We start from the raw sequence: 20,497 nt of genomic DNA on the forward strand, positions 1-20,497 counted from the left end.
TGGCATGCCACTTCAGATTAAAAAAGAAGAAGCTAATCGTAGACTAATGATATAAGATACTACATGGTTTGGATGACTATCACCCTCTCTCCAGGTTGGACAGAACCGTCTTATAGTCGAGGTTTATTCGATTTTTCTTTATTAGAAAATTATATTATTTATATATAAATAAAATAATTTTTTAATAGACATCGAACTTTTTTCAACTAATAAGTGTATTTATTTTTTAAAATTTTAAACTCTTTAATCAAAAGTCACCACTAATCAGATTTAACATGCTATTTATAGCATGAAAAGATGGAACTCAATCAATTCTTCTTTCTCCACATGGAAAAACTTCAGACTTAATTAAATATATAGTTCCAACTTAGGTAGCAGCTCGAACATGATAATTAGCATCTTACTTTACGAGTTACGACAACGGGCGAAAATTTAATTTCAATTTCAATATACTCCCTTGTCCATTCTTACTTAATTCAATATTGACTTGATATATTACTTAACGAGCAATAAATTAAATGATAATTTTATTATAGCAAAAATAAATTAAAAATAAAATAATAAATTATTTTTTAATTATTTAAATTATACAAGTAAAAATTAATATTTATATTTAATATAATAAACTAGTAAAAATGAAGCGACAAAATCAATAAATAGCAAACACTCTGTCCTTGTGGTTGATAAGTTTCTTGGTTCTGAACAGTATATATAATTAATTACTTTTAAATGCTTATGACAAGAGTTCTGAACGATAAAATAATTGAAAGAAACATTAATTGAGAGTAAGGGTTGGGAAAATATGCGCAAATTAAGGCTGTGTTTGGTATGGAGGAATCTGTTTTCGATTTCTTTTGTGTTTGGTTAGAATATTTTTAAAAACATCTTTTTTGGAAAAATGAATTTCTTAAAAAAGAAAGAGAAAAATAACTTATCTAGTATATGAAAATAGAGAAAACACATTGTGTCTTTTTCATCCTCCAACACATCTCATTTTTTTCCGCACAAATCTACTTCTATCCCACCTCCCAAAAATTTGACTAACTAAATTATATATAAATATTTTTTATGTACATATTGAGCATATAAAAAAAAATCACTTATTTTTCTAAAAACATTTTTCCTTCCTACCAAACACACCCTAATTCCTAAAGAGTAAATGGTTGGTATGGCATCTTCCACAGTTCCACTGTCTTGTACCTTTTTACAATCATGGATTTGCAGCTGCCATTCTTTCACTCTTCCATCAGTGGGGTGTGTCTCTTTCTATCTCTCTATATATATATCACTTTCTACTTAAATGACATATTCTACCTACGCCCTGTCAAAACTTTAATTTGAATCAATCAGGTCATTAACTTTTGAATAGTGAATATAGAGTGATTAAACAAAAATATATATAAAACTTGTTTGAATTAGCTAATTAAAAGTATGTTGATAAGTGTTTAGTGTTTAACCTTTTTTGTTGGTGATTTTATAAACAGGCAGTTACATATTCATAAATCTGTTAAAGCTAAATAATTAGCGGTTAATGTATTTGATAAAAAGATATTAATAAATATTTTTCTATTAAAGTGACTAAAAAATATCCTTAAAGCCTATCTAAAGAAAAAGTATATTTAAAAGTATTTTTTACATACAAAGCAAAGAGGAATAACGAAAATTAAAGAGAGAAATAAATTAAAAATATGTTTTAGGAAGAGTATTTCAGAGATAACAAAATATTAAGGATATAAAATTATAAAAAGCTTAGTTAAATTTAAAATTCTATAAGTTGAGGTGACCAACTTGTTGGGAAAAAACACCACTAATTTTCGTCCCTTCCGAACCGCCTTCAAGCAGAAAATAACAAAGAAATTTAAAGAAAATAACAACACAAAGATTTAACAAGCAGAAAATAACAAAAAAAATTAAAGAGAATAACAACACAAAGATTTAAGGAAAAATTACTTGATTGAGTGCTTTTTAAAAATTAATTACTGATTTTAGTGATATTTTTTATTTATTACCATTTATAGCAATACATAGCAATATTATGATAAATCTACACTTGTATTAAAAGTGAATTATGCATACAATATAAATGTATTATAAGTGTTTTAAAATATATATTGTGTTTGTATTGTAAGAAACTGACATAATATATTATAAGTCTATTAAAATATGTGATAAATGTATTATCCATCTATAAAACTTGTATTATATATGTTTTATAAATAGTTCTCTGCAATATGTATTAAAACTGTATTATAAATGTATTATAAGTGTTTAGTGAAAAAAAATAATTTATTGCTATAAATGGTAAATATTTTTTTAATATTGTATATTTATGTAAGTTTCCCAAGATTTAACGTGAAAAACTCCCCAATTGGAGAAAAACCACGGGCCTCTCAGAAAAATATTCACTATATGAAAATTATTACATCATACAATGCAGAATATTTTTTCCCACACATCCCGATTCCTAAAATACTACACCCAAGAGATCTCCAAGAGAAAATTCTCTAAACCTTTACTCTAATATACAAGGAATTAAATTTTTGGTGGTGTTATAAATCAAGAAACTAAGCTCCTTTTATAACTGAAAAAAGAATTGGCCGTTCCTTTTTCTTCGATGTGGGATTCCAAATTTTTTTCTTTTTCTTCTTTTCAAAAAGCTAACATCAACAAATCTCCACCTTTTGAAGAGAAGAAAAATGCAATTTGTTGGCTCTTTATAATTGTCCAACCACACATGACAGAGTCAATTCTCCACCCGACTCTAACCTCAATCAACCATGCGCAGCTGCAACTTTCACATTGTCTGCTACTGACAATCATAAGTCTAACATCAAGAATTATCATACCCCCACCATAAAGAATACATTCACTCAGATTGAAAAACCAATCCAAAATTTTCAATTGAAATCACTTCACAATTTCAAGAATTTCGATTTTGGCTTATGTCGAAAAACTTGTTAATAATTTATGGTGCAACCCTCTCGTTGATTTTTTGAGAGTTCATTAGCCATCGACATCCTTTCCCCACACACCTTGCATCACCTATCAACCTATTAGGACCGAAAATAATCAGGTGTTATGCGAAAGCTAGCAAATCAAACCTACATCTACAAGAGGAGATGAGCAATCCACTATAAATATGAGAGTATAAAATATCGAGAGAAATAACATCACACAATTCACTCAAAATAAAAAGAGGCTCACACAAGTGATAACGTATCACTTGTGTCTCACAATTTCTCCCCCCTCCCCCCCAACAAAACTCTCAAAGCCTCTTAGGACTACATTGTGAATGCTACTATGTTTAGAAGAAATGAGCCTCTATTTATATAGTTATAAACTTTTTCCGATAAGAAAAAAGACTAGCCAAATATGAAAACTTTGTGTTTTCCTTTTAGGAAAAGGAAAATCCAATCATACTATGAAAATCAGGGCAAACCCCCAACAATTCTCCCTCTTGGCCTGAATTTCTGACAAAATAAATTTGCTCCATCTTTTTCACATAATCTTCAATAGGTTGTTTCTCCATCTTCAAAATCTACTCCATCAAATCTATGTCTCGTACAGAGAGAACCTCTCTGGAAATATTTCTCCAACATTACTGTCAAAAAGGTTGCGACTAGAACTCAACCCGCCAAGATGAACACCCATTTTGATCTCACTCTTATACCACTTGTTAGGATCGAAAATAATCAGGTGTCATGCGGAAGCTAACAAATCAAACCTACATCCACAAGAGAAGATGAGCAATCCACTATATATATGAGAGTACAAAGTATCGAGAGAAACAACCTCACACAATTCACTCAAAATAAAAAGAGGTTCATACAAGTGGTAACGTATCACTTGTGTCTCACAATCCCCCCTCCACAAAATTCTCAAAGCCTCTTAGAACTACATTGTGAATGCTACTATGTTTAGAAGGAATGGGCATCTATTTATAGAGTTATAAACCTTTTCCGACAAGAAAAAAGACTAGTCAAATATAAAAACTTTGTGTTTTCCTTTTAGGAAAAGGAAAATCCAATCATACTAAGAAAATTAGGGCAAACTCCCAACACCACCAATGTCCATGTGCAAACTTGTGGACCAACTACCAATTAAGCATCATCTTTCATGACAATTCTAAAGGTAGCATTCATGCCATGAGAATTTTCATCTTTCTTACAAAAGAATATTATCCCCTTCGGAAGACAACATTGACAGCATTTTCTTTGGAGTTTCTAGTCGAACTAGCCCCATTATTTGGACATTTGCTCTTAACATGTCCGGTTTATCACAATTCCAGCAAATAACCTTCTTCTTAGAGCTGTTATTTTGCTTCTATTTTCCTTTAACAACAAGAGCTAAATTTTCTTGAGATTTTTCATCTCTATTCTTGAATTTTTTTTTCTCAAAAATTAATTTGCTCGTCACTTCCGAGAAAATCACAGTTTCCTTCTCATACATTAAAATGAGTTGTATGTGCTTATAAAAAGATGGAAGAGACCAGATGAGTTGAAGTGCCTTGTCTTCATCATCAATTTTCACTTCAATTGATTCCAATTTAGAAATAATCTCATTCAAGACACTCAGATGATCAGAAATAGTTGTACCCTCATCCATTTGCAATTTATGAAATTGCTCCTTCAAATATAGTGTTATGCCCTATTTTTAACGAAGTTAAATAAAGCACAACTTATAGACTCTAAAAAATATTAATTATTGTATAGAGTCGCCACCTAATTTATTAAGGAAAATAAGAAAACTTATTTGATGCATGACATATATGACTCTATACAATAATTAATATTTTTTAGAGTCTAAAACTTATTTGATGCATGACATATATGACTCACATTTTAATGTGCGAGAAAATAATTTAGATTCTAGGTAAGGGTTTACATTATTCAGAAGGAGAGGTGTTAGGCATCTTTCAGAATCCACAAAATGTGGTACCCGATCAGATTTAATATATCAAAAAGGGAGGGATAAAATTATTATTTGCAAGTATAACACACACACATATATATAAAATATGTACAAAAATTTTATTAAAATATATGTATAAAAGAGTATGTATCAAATAAGTAATATATATTATCGTCAACTATGTGTATGAAAATATGAGAAAGACGATATAAATATATATATAAAAAAAGTAGTTTTATTTGCAATATTAAAAGAATTGTCCTTTATTAATATAAAAAAAACTCTTTTACCATATAAAAAAAAACTTTTTATAATGTGTGAAAAGGAAAATATTTATTTTATAGAAGAAAAAAAAAGTATTCTCAAATAACATTTTAAACTTACAATATCAATGAGAGGATAAATTATGAAAAAATATTTTAAAGGAAAAATATTATTTAGTATTGTCTAAAAATGTGAATTAACTAATTAAATAGTTAAATTAATTAAATTTCTTTATGTAAGTATTTACGACCTAAATTTTGCCTAACGTCAATAATATACATAATAATAAATTAAAAATAATATTCGAACTTCATTAAATTTGAATAGCTTATTCGGGAAAGCAACTCTGGGTTGGGTACTTGTAAAGATACTTAGTAGAAATATTAGTAAGGTTTAAATAATAATAATAATAACAATAATAATAACAACTAAAATAAAATATTTCTTATAAACATGGAGGCCTTAGAAATCGATGATAATTTCTTCATCGTCCAATTTCAACTTGTAATATTTAATATATAATGTAAACTTAAATTAAAATTTACGTCTTTTAAAACGGAGAGGCCTCGAAAACGACGAAGAGATTTTTTCATTGTCCACTTTTAAATTACATACAAAAAAATACAGTAAATAAAAATACATCTCTATAATACATAAATAAATAAAAAATGGCCAAACAACGAGAACGAACATAATTGACTACGGAAGAAACTAAGTAAACATCAACAACCAACAAAATCAATCAAGTTCACCTAACAAAAATTTTATAAAAATGTAAATCATCAATTCCAACAAAATGAAAAGTGGTCAAACATGAACAAAATAAATAATAATAGTAAATGAATAAAGTAATGGAGATTAGTAAAAGTAATAGCCAAAAAAAACAAAATAATGGATTCCATTCAATCATTCATAGACTAATGTAAAATGTAAACTTAAACTAAAATTTTCGTTTTTTAAAATAGGAAGGCTCAAAAATCGACGGAGAGATTTTTTTCATTCGCCATGAGACCTGCAAACAGTTTTAAAAGGAAATAAATAAAATTAAGGTAAAAAATAATATTATAGACGTCCAAATTAACTAAAAATGTCGAATAAAATGACCCAAACAAAAATAGTAAACAAACTTAACGGAGAATCATTAACAATGACCGGAGAACATGAAAACACAGAAAACAATGGCTGAAGTTTGAATCCCTCCATCCAGACGTGAAAATGCAACAAAATATAGCAACAAGAACATTAAAATCATAAAAACAAAGTGAAGCGGCATTTATGTCTAGTTACATTTGGGAGCGAAAGCTCAAATCTAACAAAAAATGAAGTGTGTTTGGCTAAAAAAGAAGAGAATTTTGATGGTTTTGGTGGTTATTGGTTGATTTTAATGTAGAAATGTGAAGGAGAGGGATAAAGTAGTGAAGAAAAGTTAAAATTAGTGTTATTTATAGTGAGGGTGAGAAAGAGAGTAAAGAAGAAGAGTAAATATTATGATGTATTTTTTCGAAAGAATTAGAGACGAGAGAGAAAGAATTTGACAATAGTTGTATAAGTGTAAAAATTATAGTGTATATGTGTTGGACTTTTGTTGTAGTTGCTGATGAGTGTTTTCTTTTAAAAGAAGAATAAGAGAGGAGAGAGTTTGAAAATGATTATATAGGTGTAGAAAAATGTAGTGTATAGGTGTTGGACTTTTGTTGTAGTTGTTGATGGGTGTTTTTTTTTAGGAAGAATAAGAGAGGAGAGAAAGAGAGTTTGAAAATGGTTATATAAGTGTAGAAAATTGTAATGTATAAGTGTTGGACTTTTGTTGTAGTTGTTGATGGATGGTGCTTTTTTTTAGAAAGAATAAAAGAGGAGAAAAAGAGAGTTTGAAAATGGTGACTTGTGTGAAAAATTTTGTGTGATTAGTGGGTAGGTAAAATTGTGGGGAAAAATTGAGAGATTAGTGGGGTAAGTATAATTATGTGAAAAAATTATGTGATTAGTGAGGTAGGTATAATTGTGATAAAATTGTGTAATTAGTGGGGTAGGTATAATTGTAGGGAAATTTGTGTGATTAGTGGGGTAGGTATAATTGTGGGAAAAAATTAATATTTATCTGTATTTTAATATAATTTTAGACTGTGCTAAAAATACAAAAATTAATATGAACAAATATAACAGATGACATGTAAAAATGCAAATTAATGAACTGTTATAAAAAATAGCTATAATTGAAACTAAATAAAATAAACTGACAAAAATCTTAATCTAAGGATAATTATAGATAGAATTGATTTAAAATTGTAAAAATGCACTTTTAAACTATTTAACAAATAAAATACTTAAAAGTATAAATTTTGAAAATATCAGGCCAAAATTTGGTGTCATCTGTTCCGACTTTCTATATCTGCGGACTGTGCTAAAAGTATAATTAATGTAAAAATAATATGTTTCGATATATAATACAAAATAATAATAATAATAAAAAATATAATTGATATTTTGAAAGATATACTATGTTGTAAAGAATAAATTACAGTGATGTGTCGTGTACGTATGTTGATGACTCTAAAAATATTGTGACTATTAAAATTTACAATGACAATAAATGGACAAAAATTCTATTATTTATGAAACTAAGAAAAGCACATCCATAAATTATTATAGTGAAAAAAATGAGAATAAATTCATGAAAATCCTAAAATAAGGATATTTATTAATAATTCAAAAAAAAAAAATGAAAAATGTGTAAAAATAATAATTTTTGTTTTTTAAAGATCAAGAAGTTTGAAGACGTTAATTTTGAGTATAGAGAGCCAAATTTGGGTGTCAACATATAGCCTATTTGAAATACTTTTGATTTGGTATAATTCTTCAAATTTCTCCACAACTCCTTTCTTGTAAACAATCCAATCAAATTAGCAAGAACAATTTTAGCTAAATACAAGCGAATCTGACTTGTCGCTTTATGTCTAGCTCTTCCACTCTTCATCACTAATTTTGGATTTTTCTGAGTCTCCACTGCTTTCAGATTTTTCTGAACCCTTTTCATCTTTTCTGCTAGTTGGTCTCCCTTTCAACGTCTTGTGTAATCCAAATTGAATTAACACATCCTTGACTTGAACTTGCCACAAGCCAAAATTAATTCTTTCATCAAATTTTTCAATGTCAAATTTTGTCCCATCTTGCTTATCTGTACTACTAGATAGACAATAGTAATGAAAAAATACCACTAAATTAGTTGTCAGGAAAGAGAGGTAGATCACAATGGATACACTTAAGTATCAAGTCTTTTCCTTAGCCAGAATCTCTTTATATTGTACTTATTCTACTATTACCAAAAATACAAGTACTCCGAAGCAACTCCACCATAATAGCAAACTTCGCCGAAATTAAACTCCACTTATTACTCTATCGGAATGAAACGTCTGCTTGAAAATAATAATTCTAATTCAAATTTTTTTTTCTGATGTGGAAAATCAGACAAAGCTTCAAGCACAGAGCATACTATAATTTCTAAAGAATTATTCCACATCTAAGACTTTGATACCACTGGTTGGGAAAAAACACCGACTAATTTCCGTCTCTTCCGGACCGCCTTTAAGCAGAAAATAACAAAAAAATTTAAAGAGAATAACAATACAAAGATTTAATGTGAAAAAGTCCCACTTGGAGAAAAACCATAGGGCTCTCAGAAAAATATTCACTATATGAAAATTATTACATCATACAATGCATAATATTTTTTCCACACATTCAATTCCTAAAATACTATACCCAGAAGATCTTCAAGAGAAAATTCTCTAAACCTCTACTCTAATATACAAAGAATTGAATTTTTAATGATGTTATAAATGAAGAAGCTAAGCTCCTTTTATAACTAAAAAAAGAATTGGCCATTCCTTTTTCTTCAATGCGATTTCAAACTTATTCTTTTTTCTGCTTTTTCAAAAAGCTAACATCAACACAACTTATATGTTTAAGCTAATTTGTAATTTATAGCCATACTTGACTTATAATTTTTTATTTATAAACCCTCATGTTCTCCCATATTTTCTTTTCTAATTTTGTGCGTAAGAGAGGGGATAAGAAGAGGTTTGGGGTTGTGGTGGGGTGGGGGAACAAATCAATGAAGACACAAAAAGCAAAAAAGCAATTGCAGCAAAGAAGAAGACTCAAAAAAATCAAAAGTAAGTGAGCTATCAACATCATTTAATTATATTGGAAAAGTCAGAAGTCATATAAGATTGGGAGATTACAGGGCCAAATTTAGCAATATTGATGTGTATAAGCAACTTAAAATCAATTCGCCCGCCAATTTGGTTTGCCGACTTGCTGGATTATAAGCTAATTAATTCCAAAAAGAAGACAGTGGCTGGGTGTTTGGTTTATTTTTGGATGGTACTAAATCAATACTATTCCAAGGGGTTACAAGATTTTCTATAAGGGACCACTCTGTTGTACCTTATGGTTTCAACCCATGTGCTATTTTTTGTACAACCATGACGTAATTTTATAAATTGATAGATATTATGGAAGCAGTCACAAATTAACCAAATTACACCTCACTGTCACATGCCTAATTTCACCCAACTGAAAAATCCCAGTTCTTGCCCCCTTTCACAGGCCAGATTACTTGCTAAAATGCCAATCTATACTAATGTATTTGTTGAAGATTTAATTTGTACTTTTCTTATTTCAGTTTATTTGTCTTTTTTTTTATTCTGTCTGTTTTAAAAAAAATGTCTCTTTCTTTTTTTGGAATTTCTTTAATTTCACATTTTTATGCGACGTGTTTAACATCACATGATTAAAAGTTATTTTTGTACATAATTCTACATCTCTTTTAGCTTAAGATCATTATAAGGTTTAAAAGTCTTTTTTATTTTTTTAAATATTGTGTCAAGTCAAAATCAAACAAACAAATTAAAACGACGGGAGTATGTTACAACGTAACACAATTCAATCGGTCTGAGCACTTCTTGCCAAAGAGAAAAACATCAATAAGTAGGGTTTCAGAGACACATATTTAGTTTGAATTTTCAAAAAAAAAAAGAAGAAAGAAGAGTATTTGAAGTTGAATTTTAAGAGTTTTAAATGTCGAGGTTGTGTTTTTACATAATATTCACTTATAAATATTGATGGCCAAACCAGTATTTGCAAATACCGAACTTCATTATTTGTAAATATATTGAACTTCATTTTAATCTCTGTGATGAAACTCTGTATACTAATAATATTAAGAAAATAATAGATTATCTGGTTACTTAAAAGATAAGAATAAATTTTTATCTAATGTTAATAATATGTAAGACATATCTAACATAAAAAATAACACTATAACTTGAATATACTGTTAGTGTAAGCATTAATTAATATTCTTTATCATATCAGCGGTATAAATTGAGTCCATTATCAAATATCTGAAATTCTAATATTCATGTCTAACTAATCAGGTAAGTGTATCGGAAATAACCTTTCTACTTTTTTAAAGTAGGGATAAAATTAGCGTATATTCTACCTTCTCTAGATTCCATATATGTGAGATTACACCGACCAGGTATATGCTTTTCAAGCACTAGCTGTACATAAAATGACTCATATATATATAGTTTGCATGTATTTGGTAATTAAGAAAGAGAGACTGGTAAACATTGACACTTTTAATTTGCTCTCATGAATGAAAGATAAGTTTTCCCCCCTAAAAAGTTAAGTTTGAAGATGCCAATTGTTACAGTTCAGATAGATGGTCTCTATTTAGTGCTTCCATGGTCCACCACGTACTTTTGGATTCATTCAACAACCATCTTAGCCACTTTTTATTTTTTATTTTGACAATTTCAATGTGTTTAAAAAGAAGTGACTTTAATTTGGCTTTTATCATTTATTTCATATTTGAAAAGGCAACTAATTTAATTATACAGATACTTTGAGAAACAATAGAACATGCACATACTATAGTTCAGGAAATACGTAGCCGCAGGGGAAAGTTTTTTCCATTTATATATACTTTGTAAAAAAGTTTTTCTTCTGCTAAAATCACAAAAGTACTGCAATAAAATGGGTATTTGGATAGAAACAATAGTTCACACACAGGCAAACTAAAATATCATCATATATAATTGCATATTCTAAAAGAAGAAAATGTTCATTTTTGTAACCAAGAGGTCTCAGAAAACTATGTTCGATCTGTTAAAATCACTCCATGAATCTGAATTAACAAGCTGAACTATATTGAGCTAGAGAGAGTTTGATTAGAGGAAGAAGAAGAAGAAGTTTCATTCATTAATGCAGCCTACAATGAGGGCTATTTATACATTTCAATGTTAACTACTTGTTCTAACCGATCACAGCTAACAAACTCACTGATTACTGCTAACAAACTTACTCTACACAATGTGATTTGTGAGTCGAGTTAGTTATAACTAACTAACTGATGTTGCTAGCTGTACTGTCCACCATGTGCATTCTTCAACTAGATTTAATACTATCCAATTTGAACTAGGATGAAAAATCTCAAGAACTCTTAGCTTAGAAAGTAGGAACTGATGCTGTGCTAATCCAGTCCTTTTGTAAGCAAGTTTGCCAACTGAGATTTAGTTCCTATATGTTCTATCTTGATCAAGCCTTCCTTGAGCTTTTCCCTTACAAAATGACAGTCAATTTCTATGTGCTTGATTCTTTCGTGAAAAATTGGATTGGAGACAATATGTATGGCCGACTTGCTGTCACAACACAACCTAACTGGTGTAGTGACTTTCACCCTGAGTTCTTTGAGTAGACCTACCAATCAAATGATCTCTGCTACTGCTCCTGCTATGCTTCTGTATTTAGCCTCTGTTGAGCTCCTACTTACTGTATGTTGCTTCTTGGATCTCTTTGAAATTAGTGACTCACCAAGCTATATTACATACCCTATTACTGACCTTCTGGCATTGGGCAAGCTACCCGATCTGAGTCATAAAATGCTGTCAAAGTGTTGATTGAACCTCTCTTCAGCAGTATTCATTGCCATGGTGATTTCTTCAAGTATCTTAGTATTCTCAAAACTGCATCCCAGTGTGATCTTTTGGGCTTTGCATAAACTGACTAAGTGCCTGAACAGCAAAGCATGTATATCAGGTCTAGTGATTGTCAAATATATCAACTTCCTAATTCATTGCTGATAACAATGAATATCATTTAGAATGGGATCATTAGTTTTATCCATTGCTGAATCATACTCCACTGTAATAAGCATTATATTCATCTCCATGGGACTAGAAGCCAGTTTAACACCACTTAGTCCTATTGTGGATAGTAATTCCAATGTATACTTCCTTTGGTTAAGTAGGATTCCCTTTTTTGATCTCAGTACTTCAATCCCTAGGAAATATCTTAGTTGTCCTAGATCTTTCACCTTGAACTTGTCATGTAGAGTCTTTTGAGCTTCATCTATCATCTGTTGACTACTTTCTGTAATCAATAGGTCATCAATATATACCAAGATTATTACAATATCCTTATCTACATGTTTGGTGAACAATGAGTGATCATGTGAGCTCTAAGTGTATTCTGCTTCTATCAAGGATGTAAATTGTCACGACCCAACTCCGTAGGCCATGACTGGTGCCCGAGTTGGACACCCATACGTACCCTTAGCCCCAGTTAGTACATCAATCGAATAAACATAGGTAATGATCAGAAGGGATCTCTAAATAGATATAATGCACGAGGGCCGATAGGCCATCACGAAATACAAAAAAAAAACCAAAACATATATACAAAACCCACATCTCATGTCTACAGACCTCTACAGAATGATATCCTAGTCATATGACGGGACAGGGCCCCGCCGAACCCTGAACAACATATATATATATATATATACAACAGAAAGTGTCAGTACCAAAATAGGGCTCCGGACAAAGGAGCACTGTCGACCAACATGGTGGATGTCCTATGCGAGCGGATCAGCAAACCAATCGTCTATACCTGCGGGCATGTAACGCAGCCCCCGAAGAAAGGGGGTCAGTACGGGAAATGTACTGAGTATGTAAAGCATGGACTGAAATCAATAAAGTCATTACCAAAGCAAAATGTACAAAAATGAGCAAAATATCCAAAAATATCAAATGTTTATCAAACCACATATAATGGATTGTAATAAGTAAAGTCATTACCGCGATAGAATGTACAAACTGAGCAAAATGTCCGGAGATATCAAATGCTGATCAAAACCTCCGATAATGTATACAGAAAAACATATGCCATATCCGGCCCCATTATAGGACTCGGTGAACAAAGTGTGGTTGCCCTCCCATCATCGGCACCACGGCACAGCATAACACCAGAGTAGGGAATATCTCCGTAACAAATCATATCATATCAGATGGCCATATCAAATCATATCATATCATATCATATCACAAACATATATGTACATGGCACAGCATAACTCCGTGGCATAATATTTACCACCCCATGGTACATGTCATACCTGCCCCCTCACGTCGGGACACGGCGAATAATGCAGAGAAATACGCACGAAAACAAAACACGGCCCGGGCTCGGTGAAGGAAGCATTGGGGCATCCACGAGTGGAGTAGTGAGAAACTAATGCAAATTAAATCATATTTGAGACTCGATGGAATAATCAGAATGAGCTATCATTTAAAAATCGAGACGAGACTCATGTCAAGTACCTTTCAAAAGTTACCCCGGATTATATCAAAATAAATCTTCTAGAATCATATAGACGTATCGAAGCATAATAAAATACCTTTTGGAAATCAAGGAATTGTCCATCCTAATGGCTCTAGGAATAGAAACCTCTTTGAAATTATATAAAAGTCATATTTTTGTTTCATAAATACCATACCAAAACAAATATTAGCTTTACATACTTATGTCAAAACATGAAAATCGAAAGAATATGCTTTACATACTTATAACAAATACATGCCAAAAGAAAGAAAGGTTCGCTTTACATACCTCTTACGAATTACTCTTAACTATGCTCGCCTCGTCGTCTCTTGAACCTATTTAACATGAAATTAATACTAAGGTTAATAAACTTTCACTTTCCAATTTCCAACTCTACACCCAAGTAACCATAGGAATCATTTCCTTATCTATGTCTCTCGACTAGTTTATTACTAGCTCCGAATCTACCGAAAATCGGGCAGCATCTCCCCTGTAACTTGAACATCCCCGAGTTTTCAACTCGGCCACCATGTCAACAACCATACCAACAACAACATCCATCAGCATGTATACAAGTAAATCACTTCAACTTTACACAATACAAGCTCTATACAACTCATTCCAAACTACGGTACCAAAATAGAGTTTTTAACCTTTATTTCGTAAAATATGTAGTCATACCAAACGGTGGGTTGTGTGGCTGCAACCAGCAGCAACCACATCCAATTTTGAGTACTTTACATCCCTGCAACATGCAATTAAACCACCACCAAACTGCAGCACCACAACAAGAACACACTACGCGACTTCGATTTAACTACTACGACTTCCATTTAGTTTGTTTCCAACGTCAAACATCCTTATACATTTTTTTCTACTTCCAACATATTTTAAGACATGTAATATACTTCATAACATCATCATAAAGTCCACTTCAAAACAGAAAACTTTACCTTTCCCGAAATTCACCAAAACTCGCCAAAACTTGCCTCGGAATTTCCTTTTGCGCAGCTGAAACTTAGGGACTGTTTGGTAACGTTTTGGGCTGCCTAAAACCATAAAATTTCATTACTAACATATTCATAACATCATGGTATATCTCATATAATTAATTCTTGGAACGGAATCGGAGAACTTACCTTTTTCTCCTCCCAAAATCGTAGCTCTTTCCTTGTTTCTAGCCTAATTTCTCTTCTCTTCTCTTTTTTTTTTTTCTTGTAATTTCGGTTTCCCTTGCCCTTGAACACTCTAGATGAGTGTGGAAATTAATGAGTTATAAGACTCATATATATATATACAACTTTAGGGGTGACACATGTCATCCCCTAAGTGGTGACACGTGTCAAGCTCTAAGTGGCGACACATGTCAAGATTTAAGTGGTGACACATGTCAAGATCTCATTGGTCCAACACACCTCTTTCCTCCAATCATGGGCTGCCATATGGCATGTGGGCCCCATATGAGTCTTCTTGAAGACTTTGTGAAATTCCCATTTTACCCCTAGCCTTCCACAATATTACCATAGGCCACTTTGCGAATTTTCCTTTTTGCCCTTTGCCTTTTCTAATATTTCCACACTATTAATGATCATAAATAATATTCATATCCAACTTGTATATTAAATAAATTTTGGAAGATGTTCATTTCCTTAACTTTACCACGGCTACCTTAAAACATCCAACCGTATAAAATACGGGATATAACATCCTCCATGAGAAATTCCAAATTTTGCCCCTTACATTTTCTAATATTTCCAAGTTGAAATTCCAATTTAGTCATAAGAATTTTGTATCCAACAAGATCAACCATAGCGTTTCCCTTGACTTATTACCGTTATCCCGAAATGCCCTAATGTTCAAAATACGGGTTATAACATTCTTCCCCCCTTTTGAACATTCGTCCTCGAATGTTGAACTAACCTCATACGGTGTCTTCATACTTCAGGAGGGTTCCTCTTATTGTTGTTCTTTTAAGTATGCCCATTACCTATCCCTTCTTTCATATTTTTTTAAGTTGCTGGGAAGCGTACGCTATAACTTGGCTGTACTGCATCAAGACACAACCTATTCCCACACCCGAAGCATCACAATAAATAACATACCCATATGGTACCTCTGGAAGAGTTAGAACTGGAGTTGTAGTCAAATTCTCTTTCAATAACTTAAAGGTTCGTTGACAGGCATGAGTCCAATTGAATTTGACTTCTTCCTGAGTTAATCTTAACAGTAGTGCTGACATTGAAGCAAATTTCTCTACAAATCTTCTGTAATAACCTGTTAATCCTAAGAAGTTGCATAACTCTGTAGGTGTCGTCAGCCTAGGCCAGTTCTTTACGGCCTCGATCTTCAGTGTATCTACCCGAATACCATCAGCCCCAACAATATATCCCAGAAGTGCCATAGAAGTCAACTAAAATTCACATTTGGAAAATTTAGCATACAGTTTCTGGTGTCAGAGTACTACAAGTACCGCTCTCAGATGATTTGCATGCTCTGCTTCTGACCGAGAATAAATCAGAATATCATCAATAAATATAATCATGAACATATCCAAGAATGGTCTAAATACCCGATTTATCAGGTCCATGAATACCGTTGGAGCATTTGTCAGGCCAAAAGACATCACTCGGACTCGTAATGGCCATATTGGGTCCGGAATGCTGTCTTTGGTATATCTGATTCTCTTACCTACACCTGATGATAACCTGATCGCAAGTCTATTTTTGAAAACCACTTAGCATCCTCCAACTGATCAAATAAATCATCAATCCTGGGAAGGGGGTATTTATTCTTAATGGTTACCTTATTCAGCTACCTGTAATCAATACACATCTGCAGCGACCCATCTTTCTTTTACACAAATAATACTAGGGCTCCCCAATGTGAAGTACTCGGTCTGATGAAGCCTTTTTCCAGTACGTCTTTTAACTGCTCCTTCAACTCTTTTAATTCTGCAGATGCCATTTTGTATGGAGGAATATATATCATATGGGTATCTAGCAGCACATCTACGGTAAAGTCTATCTCTCATTCGGGAGGAAGGCCAGTCATTTGAAAGATCACCTTGTAAGAAGGGATTATTAACATCCATTTGCCTAAAAGGCCAGTCATTTGAAGCAACAGTGCTGATAATAGTTCTCACTGTTACCATTTTGGCAATAAATGAAAATCTCTCATGATAATGTAGGCTTTCTCTCTGATTATATCCCTTAGCAACTAATCTTGCTTTTTATTTATCCATAGTGCCATCTGCTTTGTATTTAATCTTAAAACCCTATTTTGAACCAATAGCCTGCTTTCCAAGAGGAAAATCCACTACCTCCCAGGTATGGTTACTCTCTAAAGCATTAATCTCATTAGTCATTGCTTCAACCCACCTGTCATCCTGAGAGGCTTCTTGGAAAGACTTAGGTTCAGTAATGGAGGAGAAGGTACTCAAATAGGCTTGGTAAGGAGAAGACAAGTGATAACAGTCTATGTAATCTGAGATAGGATAAGTGCAACTCGCAGATGGTCTAAAAGTTTTTGAAGTAGTAATATAATCATTGAGCCAAGTAGGCTGCTTAGTATTCGTGGTAGGCTTGATTTTGGTGGAAACTTCTGCATGAACCTCTAAGGGTATAGATTCCTCAACTTCTGATGCAACATTTTCAATACATGGTTCAACAATAACATTATCTGCTAATTTTGGTTCTGCACTATTTTCAATATGACACTCAGGGAATTGAATAGGAGCATCTGGCTGATCTAATATAATAGGTTGGACACATGTAAATGAAGAAGTTGAATCTACTAAAGGGGTTAATTCAAACATATCAAGATCAACTATTGAACTCCCATCATGATAAGGGAATATATGTTCTCTGAATGAAACGTCTTTGCTCACAAAAATAATTTTTCAACTAGATCATATAGTCTGTATCCCTTTTAAGTTTCTGAATATCCTAGAAATACTGCCTTTTTAGCTCTAGGTGCAAACTTGTCCATTTTTGAAAGTCTAGTGGCATAGCATAAGCAACTAAACACTCTCAAATGATCAAGGGTAGGGGACTTGTGATGTAATAATTCATAAGGTGTCTTTCCTCCAAGGACATCAGTCGGCAATGATAAACTGATGTTCTAATACACTCTCCTCCAAAATGAAAAGGTAATAAACTCTGAAACCTCAGTGCTCTAGCTACTTTAAGAATGTGTCTGTGTTTTCTTTCTTCTATCCCATTTTGTTGAGTAGTATAGATACAACTACTCTGATGCACAATTCCATGAGAGGTGAGCAAATCAGTGACTAAAGAATTAAAATTTTTTGATCCATTATCAGATCTTAGTATTTTTACAGACAAGGCAAATTGAGTTTTTATTAAAGCAATGAAATCTTTCAGCACTACAATGACTACACTCTTAGAATTGATCAAATATATCCATGTATATCTGCTATGATCATCTACTATAATCACAAAGTAGTTCTTCCTATTATGAGTAGGCTTACTATATGGACCCCATACATCAACATGAATCAGTTCAAAAAGTTGAGAGGCATTACTGCTACTGATAGGAAATTTCAGTCTACATTGCTTTGCTAAAGGACATATCTCACAATTGTGATGAGCACTCTTGTTTGAAAGGTGTTTGAGTGATTGAATATGCTGCATTACTCCAGTTGATGCATGTCCTAGCCTCAAGTGCCATAGCTTTGCATCTGCATTATCATTTTAAGCTACTACTGCATTTACTGCAGACTTTATTGACTCCTTAATTATGTACATACTTTCTTTCTCTCTACCAATCCCCAATACCTTCTATTGAAGACTGAAATACACAGAAATCAGGGAAAAAGAAAATTGAACGAGATAGTTCCTTGGTTAGTTTGGAGACTGACAAGAGATTGAACTTGAAGTCTGGTACATATAGTACATTCTTAAGTTCATGGCCTTCTAAGATGCTTGTGGTTCTTATACCCTTAACATCACATCTATTACCTGTTGGAACTTGTACACTACTAGAATCACTGTCTTTTATTCTTCTAATAGTTGTAAGTAAGTCTTCATTAGGTGTTATATGATGTGTGACTCCACTATCAACTATCCATTCGTAGATCTTACTAGCTTTGAATGACAAAGAAGTGATACCTGACATGTTAGCAGCACACTCAAAAGTTCCTGTTTTATCCATTTTGTCAACAAGCTCTTGATACTGAGTTGGAGATATGTGTGAGGATGATGCATGATTCTCCATGTATCTTTCACTATTGACATAGTTATCAACATTCTTTGTGAGATGTGCATATGTCGGCTTGAAATTGTGTTTAAATTCATTAGCTCCTTTCCTCTTACTCTTGAAATCTGGTGGATAACCAACAAGTCTATAGTAATCACCTTTAAAATGACCTTTGAACCTACAATGGTCACAAATTGTACCAAGTGGTACAAATTTCTTTGGTTTGGATCTGTATTTCTGTGACTTGTATTCTTGAGATCTTCCTACTAGTAATGTTAATGCATCTCTTGTTTTATCTATAACTCCCAGTGCTCTTTGACTTTATTCTTGAGTTGCTACAACATATGCTTCATTCACAGTTATTACAGATTTTCTAACCAAAATATTACTCCTAATGTTCCCAAAACTCTTATTCAATCCCATTAGAAACTGAAGCAATCTCTGTGACTTCAGATGATTCATATAGGGAGCTGAACTTTCACAATTGCATCCAGGTGATGGAATCATCACATCTAGCTCAGACCACAGATCCTTCAATTTTGAGTAATATGAAATAACAGAATCAGTACCTTATTTCAAAGTAGCAATCTCGAACCATAGATGGTAAGTTCTTGTTAGATTTGATCTATCAAATCTCTCTTCAAAATCTGTCCAAACTTTATTTGCATTCTAAGCATACATGATCCCTGACATCAATTCACTGGTGACAGTATTTGCAATCCAGGACAACACAATTGCATTGCAATTTTCTCATTGTTCTTCTAAAGCTCCTTTGTAACTTGCCTTTGTACACGATCCAGTAATGAATCCAAGTTTTCCTTTTCCCCTTAAAGACAGCTTCATGGAGCGACTCCATAGGGCATAATTTTCTGATCCTGTCAATTTGATTGGGATGAGAACAACTCCAGGTGTATCTGAAGTTTGGAGATAAAGCGGATAGTTGTGATTTAGTGTTGTTACTTCATTTTACTGTTGCATCATTTTCTTCTCCTACTGCCATTGATTTTCTCTTCGATCTTCAACAATGTTCTGTCTTCTCCTTGTAGATCAATCCTTCACAATTGTTGTCTTCTTCTTGCTGATCAATCCCTCTCGATCACTGCTCTGATACCATGTTAAAATCACTCCATGAATCTGAATTAACAAGCTGAACTACATTGAACTAGAGAGAGTTTGATTAGAGGAAGAAGAAGAAGAAATTTCATTCATTAATGCAGCCTACAATGAGGGCTATTTATACATTTCAATGTTAATTACTTGCTCTAACTAATCACAGCTAACAAACTCACTGATCACTGCTAACAAACTTACTCTACACAATATGATTTGTGAGTCGAGTTAGTTATAACTAACTAACTAATTCTGTCATCCGTACTATTCAGCATGTGCATTCTTCAACTAGATTTAATACGATCCAATTTGAACTAGGTATTTTGGAAAT

Source organism: Solanum dulcamara, chromosome 7, assembly GCF_947179165.1.
Source record: "Solanum dulcamara chromosome 7, daSolDulc1.2, whole genome shotgun sequence".
In the NCBI taxonomy this organism is placed as follows: Eukaryota; Viridiplantae; Streptophyta; class Magnoliopsida; order Solanales; family Solanaceae; genus Solanum; species Solanum dulcamara.